Consider the following 18004-nt stretch of genomic DNA (forward strand, 5'->3'; position numbering starts at 1 on the left):
CATTTGAGTTAGCTAGATTAGGCAGGACAATCAGTGAGTTAGCTGCACTTACAGTGTATTGTGTATATATATGCATCCCAGGTGTTGCATATATATATATATACACTGTATTCAGTTTAGCTAGATCCGTTCCTGTTATCTTCTTACTGACAGGCAGGCTTGTCTTGTTACAGTATTTACAGCTACCTGAAGAAAATTGCTGGTGTTCTTTTTTTTTTTTTTTTTTTTTTTTTTTCCCCTTTCTGTATACATTTCAATGATTTATATCATAAATAAATGCCTTTATTCTCCCAAGCCCACCTTACCGCCTATCCCTCCCCCCCATCACCACCCCCTCATCCCCCCTATCTACCAGTCGCTTTTCCGGGCCTTTCTCTCAATTGCTCTTCTGTGTTCCGATTGGGTTGTCAACTACCTCTGTTTTTCTCCTATTCCCTTGGTACATTCGTTCTACTACTCCCTAAGCTCCCATAGCTTCGGCATATCTCATCGTTTGTTTGAATTTATCCCATTCTTGCCATTTTACCTCGTAGGCTTCCAGACCTTCCCCGTCACTATACCTTAAGTACTCTAGGTTTTGGATCTCGTTAACTTTGTTGCACCAGTTCCTCATTGTAGGTCTCATTGGTTCCTTCCAATGTCTGGGGATAAGACTTTTGGCTGCATTTAGGAGTGGCGGCAATAGACTTTTCAGATATTGTTTGTTCGGGATATTTATCCCGTGGAATAGGCAACTCCATGGATCGTCTAGAAGCATTGTGTTGGTTATTTCCCCTATTATTTGCCTGATTCCTTCCCAGTATTTTTTAATTTCCGGACATTGCCACCATATATGGGCCATCGTCCCGATCTCTTTGCACCCTCGCCAACAATATTGTGATTTTTCTTTCAATATTGTTGCTGGTGTTCTTTTGATCCTATTAGTACCACAGTCAGGCAGCTAGACTATTTACAGTTAGTGCAGTGCGTCCTGTTCACAGTGTTCAGCTAAAACTACAAGTTAGTGCGGTGCGTCCTGCTCACAGTGTTCAGCTAAAACTACAAGTTAGTGCGGTGCGTCCTGCTCACAGTGTTCAGCTAAAACTACAAGTTAGTGCGGTGCGTCCTGCTCACAGTGTTCAGCTAAAACTACAAGTTAGTGTAGTGAGACCTCTGCACAGTGTTCAGCTAAAGCTACAAGTTAGTGTAGTGCGTCCTGCTCACAGTGTTCAGCTAAAACTACAAGTTAGTGCGGTGCGTCCTGCTCACAGTGTTCAGCTAAAACTACAAGTTAGTGCGGTGCGTCCTGCTCACAGTGTTCAGCTAAAACTACAAGTTAGTGTAGTGAGACCTCTGCACAGTGTTCAGCTAAAGCTACAAGTTAGTGCAGTGCGTCCTGCTCACAGTGTTCAGCTAAAACTACAAGTTAGTGTGGTGCGTCCTGCTCACAGTGTTCAGCTAAACCTACAAGTTATTTTTTGGCGAGCTCTGCACAGTGTTCAGCTAAAGCTACCTGTAGAAGGTTGGTGGTGTTCTCATACTACAGGCAGGCAGTTGACTTTGCTAGCTGCAGTATCAGTACATATTAGGGATGAGCTTCGTGTTCGAGTCAAACCCATGTTCGACTCGAACATCGGCTGTTCGCCCGTTCGCCGAATTCCGAACTTTATGGGCCGTTCGCGCTAAATTCGTGTGGCGCGTCACGGCCCATAATTCACTGCGGCATCGCAGTGCATTGCTGGCTGATGATTGGCCAAGCATGCACTATGACCCGCATGCTTGGCCAATCACAGCGCCGTCAGTAGAGAGAGCTGTAATTGGCCAAAGCCAGGGTGGCTTTGGCCAATTATGGCTCAGGGGATTTAGTACACACCCCACACTATATAAGGCCGCCTGCACGGCGGCCCTGTGTAGTGTGTGTTCCGGTGTGCTGAGAGATAGAGAGAGAGAGAGACAGTGTCATTTGATTTGAGTTAGATAGATTAGGCAGAACAGTCAGTCAGTTAGCTGCACTTACAGTGTATTGTGTATATATATGCATCCCAGGTGTTGCATATATATATATACACTGTATTCAGTTTAGCTAGATCCGTTCCTGTTATCTTCTATCTAGACTATTTACATTTAATGCAGTGCGTCCTGCTCACAGTGTTCAGCTAGATCCGTTCCTGCTATTTACATTTAGTGCAGTGCGTCCTGCTCACAGTGTTCAGCTAGATCCGTTCCTGCTATTTACATTTAGTGCAGTGCGTCCTGCTCACAGTGTTCAGCTAGATCCGTTCCTGCAATTTACATTTAGTGCAGTGCGTCCTGCTCACAGTGTTCAGCTAGATCCGTTCCTGCTATTTACATTTAGTGCAGTGCGTCCTGCTCACAGTGTTCAGCTAGATCCGTTCCTGCTATTTACATTTAGTGCAGTGCGTCCTGCTCACAGTGTTCAGCTAGATCCGTTCCTGCAATTTACATTTAGTGCAGTGCGTCCTGCTCACAGTGTTCAGCTAGATCCGTTCCTGCTATTTACATTTAGTGCAGTGCGTCCTGCTCACAGTGTTCAGCTAGATCCGTTCCTGCTATTTACATTTAGTGCAGTGCGTCCTGCTCACAGTGTTCAGCTAGATCCGTTCCTGCTATTTACATTTAGTGCAGTGCGTCCTGCTCACAGTGTTCAGCTAGATCCGTTCCTGCTATTTACATTTAGTGCAGTGCGTCCTGCTCACAGTGTTCAGCTAGATCCGTTCCTGCTATTTACATTTAGTGCAGTGCGTCCTGCTCACAGTGTTCAGCTAGATCCGTTCCTGCTATTTACATTTAGTGCAGTGCGTCCTGCTCACAGTGTTCAGCTAGAGCCGTTCCTGCTATTTACATTTAGTGCAGTGCGTCCTGCTCACAGTGTTCAGCTAGATCCGTTCCTGCTATTTACATTTAGTGCAGTGCGTCCTGCTCACAGTGTTCAGCTAGATCCGTTCCTGCTATTTACATTTAGTGCAGTGCGTCCTGCTCACAGTGTTCAGCTAGATCCGTTCCTGCTATTTACATTTAGTGCAGTGCGTCCTGCTCACAGTGTTCAGCTAGAGCCGTTCCTGCTATTTACATTTAGTGCAGTGCGTCCTGCTCACAGTGTTCAGCTAGATCCGTTCCTGCTATTTACATTTAGTGCAGTGCGTCCTGCTCACAGTGTTCAGCTAGATCCGTTCCTGCTATTTACATTTAGTGCAGTGCGTCCTGCTCACAGTGTTCAGCTAGATCCATTCCTGCTATTTACATTTAGTGCAGTGCGTCCTGCTCACAGTGTTCAGCTAGAGCCGTTCCTGCTATTTACATTTAGTGCAGTGCGTCCTGCTCACAGTGTTCAGCTAGATCCGTTCCTGCTATTTACATTTAGTGCAGTGCGTCCTGCTCACAGTGTTCAGCTAGATCCGTTCCTGCTATTTACATTTAGTGCAGTGCATCCTGCTCACAGTGTTCAGCTAGATCCGTTCCTGCTATTTACATTTAGTGCAGTGCGTCCTGCTCACAGTGTTCAGCTAGATCCGTTCCTGCTATTTACATTTAGTGCAGTGCGTCCTGCTCACAGTGTTCAGCTAGATCCGTTCCTGTTATCTTCCTACTGACAGGCAGGCTTGTCTGGTTACAGTATATAAAGCTACCTGAAGAAAATTACAGGTGTTCTATCCCAGCTTAGTGCAGCTACAGGCCATTAGTATGTCTGGAAGGCCAAGAAGGAGAGGCAGACAGTCACAAGCCAATAAGAGAGGGCAAGCAGGCTCTGTGTCTAGTGCTGGTCGTGGAGACGGTGCATCCTCATCAGCACGTGGCCATGGGACACGCTTGGCCTTTTTTTCGGCAGCTGGCCGTGTTGAGCCGCAACATGCGGAAGACTTGGTCGAGTGGATGACCAAGCCGTCCTCATCCTCCTCATCCTCTCTCACCCATGCCCAGTGTGCTTTGTCTGGCAAAGCAGCGGCCTCTTCCCTCAGCTCAATGTCATCAGTGACTCCTTCCCTAGCTCCACCATGTCCTCATGAGGATTCCCTCGAACTGTTTGACCACAGTGTTGGGTACATGCTCCAGGAGGATGCCCAGCGTTTGGAAGGCTCTGATGACGATACTGAGCTCGATGAAGGCAGTAACATGAGCACGGACAGAGGGGGTGCCCAAGAAGGACAGCAATCTGGCAGTCATGCTCCCCCTGCTGCAGCATACTGCCAGGTTTGCTCCAGTGATGAGGAGGGAGGGGATGATGAGGTCACTGACTCAACGTGGGTGCCTGATAGGAGAGAGGAGGAGGAGGAGGAGGAGGAGGAGGCGGCGGCACATCACCAACGAGGCAGGATGCCCTCCAGGGGCCAGCCTAAGGGCAGCACATTGACTGCATCACACCCCAAAGCTCCACATGTGCAGGGCGCTGCAGTCTCTGCACGTTATTCAAAAAGTTCTTTGGTGTGGGCCTTTTTTGAGACGAGTGCATCAGATCGCACCGCTGCTATTTGCAACATATGTCTCAAGCGTATCTCGCGTGGCCAAAACATCTCCCGCTTGGGTACCACATGCTTGACCAGACATATGTTGACCTGCCATGCAGTTCGTTGGCAAGCGTATCTAAAAGACCCACACCAAAGAACAAAGAGGATCTCTCCTTGCTCCTCATCAGCTGAGATTTCCAACCCCACTAGACCTTCAGTCCTCTCTGAGACCTGCAGTGAGAGGAATGAAGGTGTAGAATTAGGTGTGTCACAGCCAAGTACTTGTGGGCAATCTGCTTTTGGTACACCGACGTCAGATTGTACCAGGCAAATTTCCCTGCCCCAGCTGCTGCACCGCCGAAAGAAGTTTGCTCCCAGCCATCCACATGCCCAGCGGTTGAATGCTAGCTTGGCAAAATTGCTAGCACTTCAACTGCTGCCTTTTCAGTTGGTAGACTCTGCCCCCTTCCGTGAGTTTGTGGAATGTGCAGTTCCTCAGTGGCAGGTACCCAAACGCCACTTTTTCTCACGGAAGGCGATTCCGGCTCTCTACCGGCATGTGGAAGGCAATGTCCATGCCTCGCTGGACAGGGCGGTCAGCGGTAAGGTGCATATTACCGCTGACTCATGGTCCAGCAGGCATGGACAGGGACGTTACCTAAGTTTCACGGCGCATTGGGTGACTCTGCTGGCAGCTGGGAAGGATGCAGGACAAGGTGCAGTAGTGTTGGAGGTTGTTCCGCCACCACGCCTTCAAAATGCTGATTGTGACACACCTCTCTCCTCCACCCCCTCCTCTTCTTCTTCCTCCATGGCCTCTTCCTCGGAACTAGCGGTGCTCCGTAGGCGTTCAAGGGGCTACGCAAGTACGCAGGCCAAAAGATGCCATGCGGTGCTTGAGCTGGTGTGCTTGGGGGACAGGAGCCACACTGGGGCAGAGGTTCTGTCAGCTCTGCAGGGGCAGGTTCAGAGGTGGTTGACGCCACGCCAACTTAAGGCAGGAATGGTGGTTTGCGACAATGGCACCAACCTCCTCTCTGCCCTCCGACAGGGACAAATGACCCATGTGCCCTGTTTGGCTCACGTCCTTAACTTGGTGGTGCAGCGGTTCTTGGGCAGGTACCCGGGCTTACAGGATGTCCTGAGGCAGGCCAGGAAAGTCTGTGTGCATTTCCGCCGGTCATATAATGCCAGTGCTCGGCTGACGGACCTCCAAAAGGAGTTTAACCTGCCCAAGAACCGCCTAATCTGTGACATGCCCACCAGGTGGAACTCAACGTTGGCCATGCTGCAGCGGCTGCACACGCAGCAGAGGGCCATCAATGAGTACCTGTGCGACTATGGCACCAGGACAGGGTCAGGGGAGCTTGGTTTTTTTTCCCCACGCCAGTGGGCCATGATCAGGGATGCATGCACTGTCCTGTCACCATTCGAGGAGGCCACGAGGATGGTGAGCAGTGACAGTGCATGCATCAGTGACACTGTCCCCCTTGTCCACCTGTTGGAGCACACGCTGCGTGGAATAATGGACAGGGCACTTGAGGCAGAACAGAGGCAGGAAGAGGAGGACTTCCTTAGCTCTCAAGGCCCCCTTTATCCAGACAGTGTTCCTGCGTGCCCGCCGATCACACAGGAAGAGGACGAGGAGGAAGAGGAGGAGGAGGAGGAGGAAGATTGTGTCAGTATGGAGGTGGAGCCTGGCACTCAGCATCAGCAGCAGTCTTTAAGGGATCAGTCCCAAGAAACACATGGACTTGTACGTGGCTGGGAGGAGGTGGCTGCGGACCATGTCGTTCTTAGTGACCCAGAGGACTCCGGACCGAATGCCTCAGCAAACCTACGCTGCATGGCCTCCCTGATCCTGCAAAGCCTGCGTAAGGATCCTCGTATTCGTGGTATCAAGGAGAAGGACCAATACTGGCTGGCAACCCTCCTTGATCCACGTTACAAGGGTAAGGTTGCGGACCTTATCTTGCCATCGCAGAGGGAGCAGAGGATGAAACATCTTCGGGAGGCCTTGCAGAAAGGTCTGTGCAACGCATTCCCAGAGACTGGGAGGTTACAAACTCCTGTTTCTGGACAACGTGTTGCTGAGGCTTCGGTCAGTCAAAGAAGGAGCGGTGGAGAAGGTGGCCGTCTGACCGATGCGTTCAGACAATTTTTTGGTCCGCAGCCCCAAGGTATGATCGGTTCCAGCAACCATCGCCAGCGTCTGTTTTACATGGTGCAGGAATACCTAGGGGCAAGATCAGACTTGGACACCTTTCCCACCGAAAATCCTCTGGGTTACTGGGTCTTGAGGATGGATCACTGGCCAGAGCTTGCACAGTATGCAATTGAGCTACTGGCCTGTCCTGCATCCAGCGTTCTTTCGGAACGCACATTCAGTGCTGCTGGAGGCGTGGTAACCGATCACAGGGTGCGTCTGTCCACCGACTCGGTCGATCAGCTGACCTTCATAAAAATGAATGAGTCTTGGATCACCACCAGCTACCAAGCACCTGATGCTGATGTAACCGAATAATTTTTTTTGAAATCTCAGATCCCTTCAAAGACTGCCTATGCTGATGCTGAGTGACTATCCCTGAGTAATTATCCTCTTCCTCCTCAATCATCACGCTGATAGCTTGTAAGAACATTTTTGGTTCTGGGCGCCACCACCAGTGCCTAAGGCACAATTTTTCAGCCCCTGTTTAACAGGGGCGTGTAATTACAATTTTTGATGTAATACTTTGCAGCAGGGCTCGTTCCTGCGTTCCAACTAGAGTGTCTGTGAGGGGTTGCAGTGTTGTGGCACCAGCACCAGTGCCTAAGGCCCAATTTTTCTGCCCCTGTCTAACAGGGGCGTGTAATTACAATTTTTGAAGCAATACTTTGCAGCAGGGCTCGTTCCTGCGTTCCAACTAGAGTGTCTGTGAGGGGTTGCAGTGTTGTGGCACCAGCACCAGTGCCTAAGGCCTAATTTTTCAGCTCCTGTTCAACAGGGGCATGTAATTACAATTCTTGATCTAATATTTCACAGCAGGGCCCTGTGAGGGCTTACAGTGTTGTGGCCACAGCAACACCTAAGGCCCAAATTTCTGCTGAGTATATAGGGCAGGACCCTACTTTCAAACATCTAACTTACAAACGACTCCTACTTGCAAACGGAAGGAGACAACAGGAAGTGAGATGAAATCTACCCCTAGGAAGGGAAATTCTCTCCTGTAAGAGTTAATATGGGAAAACAATTTCTCCTTTCCACTGATGCTTTCCAATCCTTGTTCCACAAAAAAACCCAAATTTTCAAAAAACATTTTTCATTGGGACAAAAAAGTGAGGTGAAATCTTCTGAAGAGGAGGAAAGACAGCAAAACAAATGTCACAGGGGTGATAACCCTTCCCTATGTTTTCCAAAAAGCTTAGAAAAGATTTTTTGGCTGGAGCTAAACACGTTAAAAATGTTCAAAATTACAAACAGATTCTACTTAACAACAAACCTACAGTCCCTGTCTTGTTTGCACCGCCTGTATACTGCTGTTCAGAGTATATAGGGCCTGGTGGCCCCACACCTTTCCTTATTTTAATTTGGGTGCGGGGTTCCCCTTAATATCCATACAAGACCCAAAGGGCCTGGTAATGGACTGGGGGGTACCCATGCCGTTTGTCTCACTGATTTTCATCCATATTGCCATGACCCGACATGACATTAAACCCGCAAGCAGTTTTAAATGAGATTTTTTCCTTTAAAAATGACATTTGGTGCAGGGACTGTTCTAAACATGGGAAACACGCGTCACTTTACAGGCATACTATAGACACCCCCCAGGTACGATATTTAAAGGAATATTTCACTTTTTTTTTTTTACTTTAAGCATCATTAAAATCACTGCTCCCGAAAAAACGGCCGTTTTTAAAAGTTTTTTTTGCATTGATACATGTCCCCTGGGGTAGGACCCGGGTCCCCAAACCCTTTTTAGGACAATACCATGCAAATTAGCCTTTAAAATGAGCACTTTTGATTTCGAACGTTCGAGTCCCATAGACGTCAATGGGGTTCTAACGTTCGTGCGAACTTTCGGTCCGTTCGCGGGTTCTGGTGCGAATCGAACCGGGGGGTGTTCGGCTCATCCCTAGTACATATATATATATATATATATATATATATATATATATATATATATACCGTATTTATCGGCGTATAACACGCACTGGCGTATAACACGCACCCCAATTTAGGAGGGAATTTTAAGGAAAAAAAAACTTTTAGGAGGGAAGTTGAAGGGAAAAAAACTTACATTTAAATGCCCATCATTGCAGCCTTCTCAGTGCAGCCTTGCCCCAGTGCAGCCATGTCAGTGCAGCCTTCCCCAGTGCAGCCTTGTCAGTGCAGCCATGTCAGTGCAGCCATGTCAGTGCAGCCATGTCAGTGCAGCCTTGTCAGTGCAGCCTTGTCAGTGCAGCCATGTCAGTGCAGCCTTCCCCAGTGCAGCCTTGTCAGTGCAGCCTTGTCAGTGCAGCCTTCCCCAGTGCAGCCTTGTCAGTGCAGCCTTCCCCAGTGCAGCCTTGCCCCAGTGCAGCCTTCGATCCCCTGTCCCTGCTTCCTGGGCTTCAAAATCGCCGACCGCGATTTGAAATTGGCGCCGCCGGCGCCGAAATACACAGAGCCGGTCCTCGGCTCTTTCCGGCGGCTCTCGTTCACTTTCGGCTCCACTCGTAGTCCCGAGCGGAGCTATCCGAGTATGTTCGGATAGCTCCGCTCGGGACTACGAGTGGAGCCGAAAGTAAATGAGAGCCGCCGGAAAGAGCCGAGGACCGGCTCTGTGTATTTTGGCGCCGGCGGCGCCATTTTCAAATCGCGGTGGGTGATTTTGAAATTTTGACAGCTCGGGATCACAGGGTATCGGCGTATAACACGCACCTGCGACTTTCCCCTGATTTTAAGGGGAAAAAAGTGCGTGTTATACGCGGATAAATACGGTATATATATCCCAGCTTAGTGCAGCTACAGGCCATTAGTATGTCTGGAAGGCCAAGAAGGAGAGGCAGACAGTCACAAGCCAATAAGAGAGGGCAAGCAGGCTCTGTGTCTAGTGCTGGTCGTGGAGACGGTGCATCCTCATCAGCACGTGGCCGTGGGACACGCTTGGCCTTTTTTTCGGCAGCTGGCCGTGTTGAGCCGCAACATGCGGAAGACTTGGTCGAGTGGATGACCAAGCCGTCCTCATCCTCCTCATCCTCTCTCACCCATGCCCAGGGTACTTTGTCTGGCAAAGCAGCGGCCTCTTCCCTCGGCTCAATGTCATCAGTGACTCCTTCCCTAGCCCCACCATGTCCTCCTGAGGAGTCCCTCGAACTGTTTGACCACAGTGTTGGGTACATGCTCCAGGAGGATGCCCAGCGTTTGGAAGGCTCTGATGATGATACTGAGCTCGATGAAGGCAGTAACATGAGCACGGACAGAGGGGGTGCCCAAGAAGGACAGCAATCTGGCAGTCATGCTCCCCCTGCTGCAGCATACTGCCAGGTTTGCTCCAGTGATGAGGAGGGAGGGGATGATGAGGTCACTGACTCAACGTGGTGCCTGATAGGAGAGAGGAGGAGGAGGAGGAGGAGGAGGCGGCACATCACCAACGAGGCAGGATGCCCTCCAGGGGCCAGCCTAAGGGCAGCACATTGACTGCATCACACCCCAAAGCTCCACATGTGCAGGGCGCTGCAGTCTCTGCGCGTTATTCAAAAAGTTCTTTGGTGTTGGCCTTTTTTGAGATGAGTGCATCAGATCGCACCGCTGCTATTTGCAACATATGTCTCAAGCGTATCTCGCGTGGCCAAAACATCTCCCGCTTGGGTACCACATGCTTGACCAGACATATGTTGACCTGCCATGCAGTTTGTTGGCAAGCGTATCTAAAAGATCCACACCAAAGAACAAAGAGGACCTCTCCTTGCTCCTCATCAGCTGAGATCTCCAACCCCACTATACCTTCAGTCCTCTCTGAGACCTGCACTGAGAGGAATGAAGGTGTAGAATTAGGTGTGTCACAGCCAAGTATTTGTGGGCAATCTGCTTTTGGTACACCGACGTCAGATTGTACCAGGCAAATTTCCCTGCCCCAGCTGCTGCACCGCCGAAAGAAGTTTGCTCCCAGCCATCCACATGCCCAGCGGTTGAATGCTAGCTTGGCAAAATTGCTAGCACTTCAACTGCTGCCTTTTCAGTTGGTAGACTCTGCCCCCTTCTGTGAGTTTGTGGAATGTGTGGTTCCTCAGTGGCAGATACCCAAATGCCACTTTTTCTCATGGAAGGCGATTCCGGCTCTCTACCGGCATGTGGAAGGCAATGTCCATGCCTCGCTGGACAGGGCGGTCAGCGGTAAGGTGCATATTACCGCTGACTCATGGTCCAGCAGGCATGGACAGGGACGTTACCTAAGTTTCACGGCGCATTGGTTGACTTTGCTGGCAGCTGGGAAGGATGCAGGACAAGGTGCAGTAGTGTTGGAGGTTGTTCCGCCACCATGCCTCCAAAATGCTAATGATTGTGACACACCTCTCTCCTCCACCCCCTCCTCTTCTTCTTCCTCCATGGCCTCTTCCTGTGCTTTGTCCTCGGAACCAGCGGTGCTCCGTAGCCGTTCAAGGGGCTACGCAAGTACGCAGGCCAAAGGATGCCATGCGGTGCTTGAGCTGGTGTGCTTGGGGGACGCCACGCCAACTTAAGGCAGGAATGGTGGTTTGCGACAATGGCACCAACCTCTTCTCTGCCCTCTGACAGGGACAAATGACCCATGTGCCCTGTTTGGCTCACGTCCTTAACTTGGTGGTGCAGCGGTTCTTGGGCAGGTACCCGGGCTTACAGGATGTCCTGAGGCAGGCCAGGAAAGTCTGTGTGCTTTTCCGCCGGTCATATAATGCCAGTGCTCGGCTGGCGGACCTCCAAAAGGAGTTTAACCTGCCCAAGAACCGCCTAATCTGTGACATGCCCACCAGGTGGAACTCAACGTTGGCCATGCTGCAGCGGCTGCACACGCAGCAGAGGGCCATCAATGAGTACCTGTGCGACTATGGCACCAGGACAGGGTCAGGGGAGCTTGTTTTTTTTTTCCCCATGCCAGTGGGCCATGATCAGGGATGCATGCACTGCCCTGTCACCATTTGAGGAGGCCACGAGGATGGTGAACAGTGACAGTGCATGCATCAGTGACACTGTCCCCCTTGTCCACCTGTTGGAGCACACGCTGCGTGGAATAATGGACAGGGCACTTGAGGCAGAACAGAGGCAGGAAGAGGAGGACTTCCTTAGCTCTCAAGGCCCCCTTTATCCAGACAGTGTTCCTGCGTGCCCGCCGATCACACAGGAAGAGGACGAGGAGGAGGAGGAAGATTGTGTAAGTATGGAGGTGGAGCCTGGCACTCAGCATCAGCAGCAGTCTTTAAGGGATCAGTCCCAAGAAACACATGGACTTGTACGTGGCTGGGAGGAGGTGGCTGCGGACCATGTCGTCCTTAGTGACCCAGAGGACTCCGAACCGAATGCCTCAGCAAACCTACGCTGCATGGCCTCCCTGATCCTGCAAAGCCTGCGTAAGGATCCTCGTATTCGTGGTATCAAGGAGAAGGACCAATACTGGCTGGCAACCCTCCTTGATCCACGTTACAAGGGTAAGGTTGTGGACCTTATCTTGCCATCGCAGAGGGAGCAGAGGATGAAACATCTTCGGGAGGCCTTGCAGAAAGGTCTGTGCAACGCGTTCCCAGAGACTGGGAGGTTACAAACTCCTGTTTCTGGACAACGTGTTGCTAAGGCTTCGGTCAGTCAAAGAAGGAGCGGTGGAGAAGGTGGCCGTCTGACCGATGTGTTCAGACAATTTTTTGGTCCGCAGCCCCAAGGTATGATCGGTTCCAGCAACCATCGCCAGCGTCTATTTTACATGGTGCAGGAATACCTAGGGGCAAGATCTGACTTGGACACCTTTCCCACCGAAAATCCTCTGGGTTACTGGGTCTTGAGGATGGATCACTGGCCAGAGCTTGCACAGTATGCAATTGAGCTACTGGCCTGTCCTGCATCCAGCATTCTTTTGGAACGCACATTCAGTGCTGCTGGAGGCTTTGTAACCGATCACAGGGTGTGTCTGTCCACCGACTCAGTCGATCGACTGACCTTCATAAAAATGAATCAGTCTTGGATCACCACCAGCTACCAAGCACCTGATGCTGATGTAACCAAATAATTTTTTTGAAATCTCAGATCCCTTCAAAGACTGCCTATGCTGATGCTGAGTAATTATCCTCTTCCTCCTCAATGATCACGCTGATAGCTTGTAAGAACATTTTTTGGTTCTGGGCGCCACCACCAGTGCCTAAGGCCCAATTTTTCAGCCCTTGTTTAATAGGGGCGTGTAATTACAATTTTTGATGCAATACTTTGCAGCAGGGCTCGTTTCTGCGTTACAACTAGAGTATCTGTGAGGGGTTGCAGTATTGTGGCACCAGTGTCTAAGGCCCAATTTTTCAGCCCCTGTTTAACAGGGGCGTGTAATTACAATTTTTGATGCAATACTTTGCAGCAGGGCTCGTTTCTGCATTACAACTAGAGTATCTGTGAGGGGTTGCAGTGTTGTGGCACCAGCACCAGTGCCTAAGGCCTAATTTTTCAGCCCCTGTTCAACAGGGGCATGTAATTACAATTCTTGATCTAATATTTCACAGCAGGGCCCATTTCTGCACCCACCAAGAGCGAGTGAGGACTTACAGTGTTGTGGCACCAGCACCACCACCACCACCAAAGGCCCAATTTTTCTGCCCTTGTTCAACAGGGGCATGTAATTACAATTCTTGATCTAATATTTCACAGCAGGGCCCATTTCTGCACCCACCAAGAGCGAGTGAGGACTTACAGTGTTGTGGCACCAGCACCACCACCACCAAAGGCCCAATTTTTCTGCCCCTGTTCAACAGGGGCATGTAGTTACAATTCTTGATCTAATATTTCACAGCAAGGCCCTGTGAGGGCTTACAGTGTTGTGGCCACAACTACACCTAAGGCCCAAATTTCTGCTGAGTATATAGGGAAGGCCCCTACTTTCAAACATCTAACTTACAAATGACTCCTACTTGCAAATGGAAGGAGACAACAGGAAGTTAGATGAAATCTACCCCTAGGAATTTCTCTCCTGTAAGAGTTAATATGGGAAAAACATTTCTCCTTTCCACTGATGCTTTCCAATCCTTGTTCCACAAAAAAACCCAAATTTTCAAAAAACATTTGTCATTGGGACAAAAAGTGAGGTGAAATCTTCTGAAGAGGAGGACAGACAGCAAAACAAATGTCACAGGGGTGATAACCCTTCCCTATGTTTTCCAAAAAGCTTAAAAAAGATTTTTTGGCTGGAGCTAAACACGTTAAAAATGTACCCATTCAAAATTACAAACAGATTCTACTTAACAACAAACCTACAGTCCCTGTCTTGTTTGCACCGCCTGCATACTGCTGTTCAGAGTATATAGGGCCTGGTGGCCCCACACCTTTCCTTATTTTATTTTGGGTGCAGGGGTTCCCCTCAATATCCATACAAGACCCAAAGGGCCTGGTAATGGACTGGGAGGTACCCATGCCATTTGTCTCACTGATTTTCATGCATATTGCCAGGACCCGACATTACATTAAACCCGCAAGCAGTTTTAAATGAGATTTTTTCCTTTAAAAATGACATTTTGTGCAGGGACTGTTCTAAACATGGGAAACACGCGCCACTTTACAGGCATACTATAGACACACCCCCAGGTACGATATTTAAAGGAATATTTCACTTTTTTTTTTTTTACTTTAAGCATCATTAAAATCACTGCTCCCGAAAAAACAGCCATTTTTAAAAGTTTTTTTTGCATTGATACATGTCCCCTGGGGCAGGACCCGGGTCCCCAAACCCTTTTTAGGACGATACCATGCAAATTAGCCTTTAAAATGAGCACTTTTGATTTTGAACGTTCGAGTCCCATAGACGTCAATGGGGTTCTAACGTTCGTGCGAATTTTCGGTCCGTTCGCAGGTTCTGGTGCAAACCGAACCGGGGGGTGTTCAGCTCATCCCTACTCATCATTTCTAAATTATTTCCATAGTGCTGATCTATAAGAATATATAAGTACCGGTAATTCAAATGAGATAGATATGTGGCGCTACTCTATCCTTGTGTACCAATTACAGAAAAAAACACAAATGCTGCAACACTATGTATAAATACAATCTTCCTATTACAAGTGCAAATGTGCATCTATAGTAGCAATACCCTAGGATCAATTCAAAATACGGGAAAAACCGCAGACTGCTACCACAAGAATTAGATATAACTTCTTACTTCCAAGTGCAAAGTGCATATATGATACCACACGATAACCCGTGCATCAAAATATTAACTTATGAATCCTCGTGCTCAAAAAATACACAATGTATTAAAGTGCTTCGTGCAAAGTGCAACTCCTGTTGCGATTGATGATGCAAAAAATGAAAAGTGACACAATGTGCAAAATTATCCTAAATTGCATACGTGCAACTGAAAATACAGCCCAAAATTATTATAGTGCATCAAAAAAATATAGGAATTTTAGAATTTTTCCCAATAGGGCATGGATCTGTGACCAGTATGGCATTATCAAGGGACATTCCCAAAATATATGGAAATGGGTGCCCAGAGATGAGCCACATCTCCAGCATTGACCGGATGTAGTCAGTTTCTGTCTTAAAAGAAATTCCGGGGTTCTATACCAGAACATCAGTATTTTATAGATTGTTTCTTTCTGAGCCACACATCTGGATGTCTTAGATGCACTTTCCCAGATATTTTTCCGTTCACTTAATTGGATAGGTCTGTTTAAAATATGGGACCATTTGCGCATATATGTGTGAGTCTGTTCTGTGATAGGAGAGGCAGCATGCAGAATTTTGTAAATAGTGGATATTAGATGAGAATCATGAGGGCCCCTGGAGCACACCATTTCAAATTCAAAGGGATAGTTAGGGTCAGTTGTGGTATTTTGGTGGAGAGAAAATGTTGGATTTGTAGAAAGGAGTAAAAAAGTTTTTTTGGGATTTTATATTTAGATTGTAGGTCAGTAAAAGTGAGGAGTTTACGGGTCACTGGGTTAACCAGGTGGCGTAGTTGGAAAATACCGGCTTTCGTCCATGGCAACATGGCATCAGAGCTCTGCTAACCTCTGTCCAGAAATGATAACATCTTCTGGGTTCCATGGACAGGAGATGGTGAACCCCCAGCAGAAGTGCTGGCAACCGGACAGAGGGTCCAAGACCTCTGCCCCACATCTGCAGCAATTGTGGAGGCTCAGGGTGAGAAGATGGCAATCACTTCCCAGCAGCAGATACAGGGGGAGAAGGGAGAGGAGGTGTGTGTTGTCCCTCCCCAACAGTTGGCCAGGGTGGAGGAAGTGGGCTTTCCTCCCCAGCAAAGATCCGTGTACCTGGGAGACAGTACCATCGACATGTCGTCCCAGCAGCCAGATGAGGGAATGGAAAAGGAAGCAGCCGGCTCACCTCTCCAATGGCAGCTACACAGTTTGGGAGGGGAGGAAGCCAGCTGCCTGCCCCAACAGTTAGCTGGAGCAGAGGATGCGGAGTCCCCAGCAGAAGTGCTGGCAACAGGGCAGAGTGCTACCAACCTCTGCCCAGCACCAGCAACAACTACAGAGTTCCAGGGAGGCGGGGCAGTCGGCCTCCCTCTCCAACAGTTAGCCGGAACAGATGGTGTGGAGTTTCCAGCAGAAGGGCTGGCAACAGGGCCGAGGACTGCTGGACTCTGCCCTCAACTAACAGAGGATGGATTTCCTGTGAAGGTGGATGGGACTTCAGTCTCCACCTGTATACCCCAGGGATGCTGGGCAGTGGGCCCCGATCCCCAACAGCATGACAGAGAGGTTGGCTGGGTGAGTGATACTCTGTTTGGAATAATTTATTTGGGGTACGGTGTGGGTACAGGCAGTAGAGGACTGGAGCTGTTTACTAACTTCAGAGTCAACCCGTCTGGGGTCTCCTCCTGTGTTAGTCTCCTGCCGAAAGGGGAGAAATGTCACGGACCTGGCCGGGACGGAGGCTGTTGGAGAGGACTGTATGCAAGCCTGTTGCCCACCGATTATGGGCCCTAGCATTTGGGGGAATGGTGCTCTCTGTGAGCTGTATGCCTGGGGACCCTGGGGTTGATGTTACTATGGATTCAGCTCCATGTCCCCCCAAAACACACAGACTCTGGAACCCTTTATATGCCATATTAGAATGGTGACTGATTTATACCATTGGGACTCGTACTGTTAAATGCTAATGTCATCAATTCTGCTATAATGTGTTTAGTGTGGCTCTAAGAGTCTTTTCACCCATTGTTGTTTATGTTAATTGAGAGAGCTGATCACATTAGCCACCAGCACTGGCTAATAGACGAATGGTCTGGGCTGAGGAGGGGGGAGATTGTTGTTTGTATTGTTAGTTGTAATTAGCTCCAGCTATTGTGTTTATATTAATGTGTGAAGCTCGGTGCCTACAAGTCTGTCATCTGGTCTGGGTACATTTTGTAGTAAATTAGCTCATGTTAATTAGGTTAGCTTTCAGTCATCCCTGCTGTATAAAGGTCTGTGAAATCTCAAAATAAAAGGCAGTTCTGATGTACTCCAAGACTGGTGTTGTCTAGTTCTTGGGGTTCCTATAGCCAGATCCATTGGACTCGTGTTCCAGAACTTAGGAAGCGGTATATGACGGAAGCACTCAAGCGGAGTGTGGGGCGTTCCGTGACAGAGGCTATCAGGGATTTCCGGATTAAAGGTAATATTTGTTAAAGGAGAGCATGGGGATGAAAGCTTATATTTACCGGAGCAGCTTTTCCATATTGAGAGGGTAAATAGCATCGGGTTTAAGCTGATTTTTCGTAACTGAGAGATGAATTTATCCAAGGATGGCCATAACATATAGCATGGATGTGGTACCGTGATGCCCATTTCTATCTCAGACCATCTGTTAGGGGCGTATCTGGATGTCCAGGAGGTTATTGTTCTTAGATGGGAGGCATAATAATATTTGATTATGTCGGGTGCCCCTAAACCTCCACCGGCTCGGGGTGCAAAAAGTACCGAGCTAGCTATCCTATGAGATTTATGATTCCAAATAAAATTTAGGAAATTTTGTTGGATTAACTTTAGTTGGGACATTGGAACCTTGACTGGAAGGGTCTCAAAGAGATAAAGGAGTTTAGGGAGCACCGACATTTTGAGGACGTTTATCCTTCCAAGAAGGGATAAGGGGAGATTAGTCCATGACTTTAATAATTTGTTGATTTCTATAAACATAGGAGGAAAATTGGCCTGAAAAAGAGTGGAATAAGAGGAGGTCAGATAGACCCCAAGATATTTCAAGGAATGGGTGCACCAACGATATTTGAAATTTTCCTGTAAAGTTGAGAGCATATCTGTGGAAAGGTTAATAGGGAGGGCTTCAGTTTTGGTCGGATTTATTTTAAAACCTGAAATGCTGCCAAATTGATGTAGGATTGCATGTAGAGAGGGGAGTGATATATGGGGATGGG

The 18004-nt window shown here is 48.7% G+C and overlaps 1 protein-coding gene across 1 annotated transcript in view; it reads left to right on the forward strand.

Annotated features, from left to right (window-relative positions):
- The window catches only part of LOC141117581 (uncharacterized), a 1161887-nt gene that overhangs the window by 520511 nt on the left and 623372 nt on the right, over nt 1-18004 (forward strand). The gene's annotated exons all lie outside the window — the stretch shown is intronic.

This window comes from Aquarana catesbeiana, linkage group LG13 (genome assembly GCF_042186555.1).
Source record: "Aquarana catesbeiana isolate 2022-GZ linkage group LG13, ASM4218655v1, whole genome shotgun sequence".
NCBI lineage: Eukaryota > Metazoa > Chordata > Amphibia > Anura > Ranidae > Aquarana > Aquarana catesbeiana.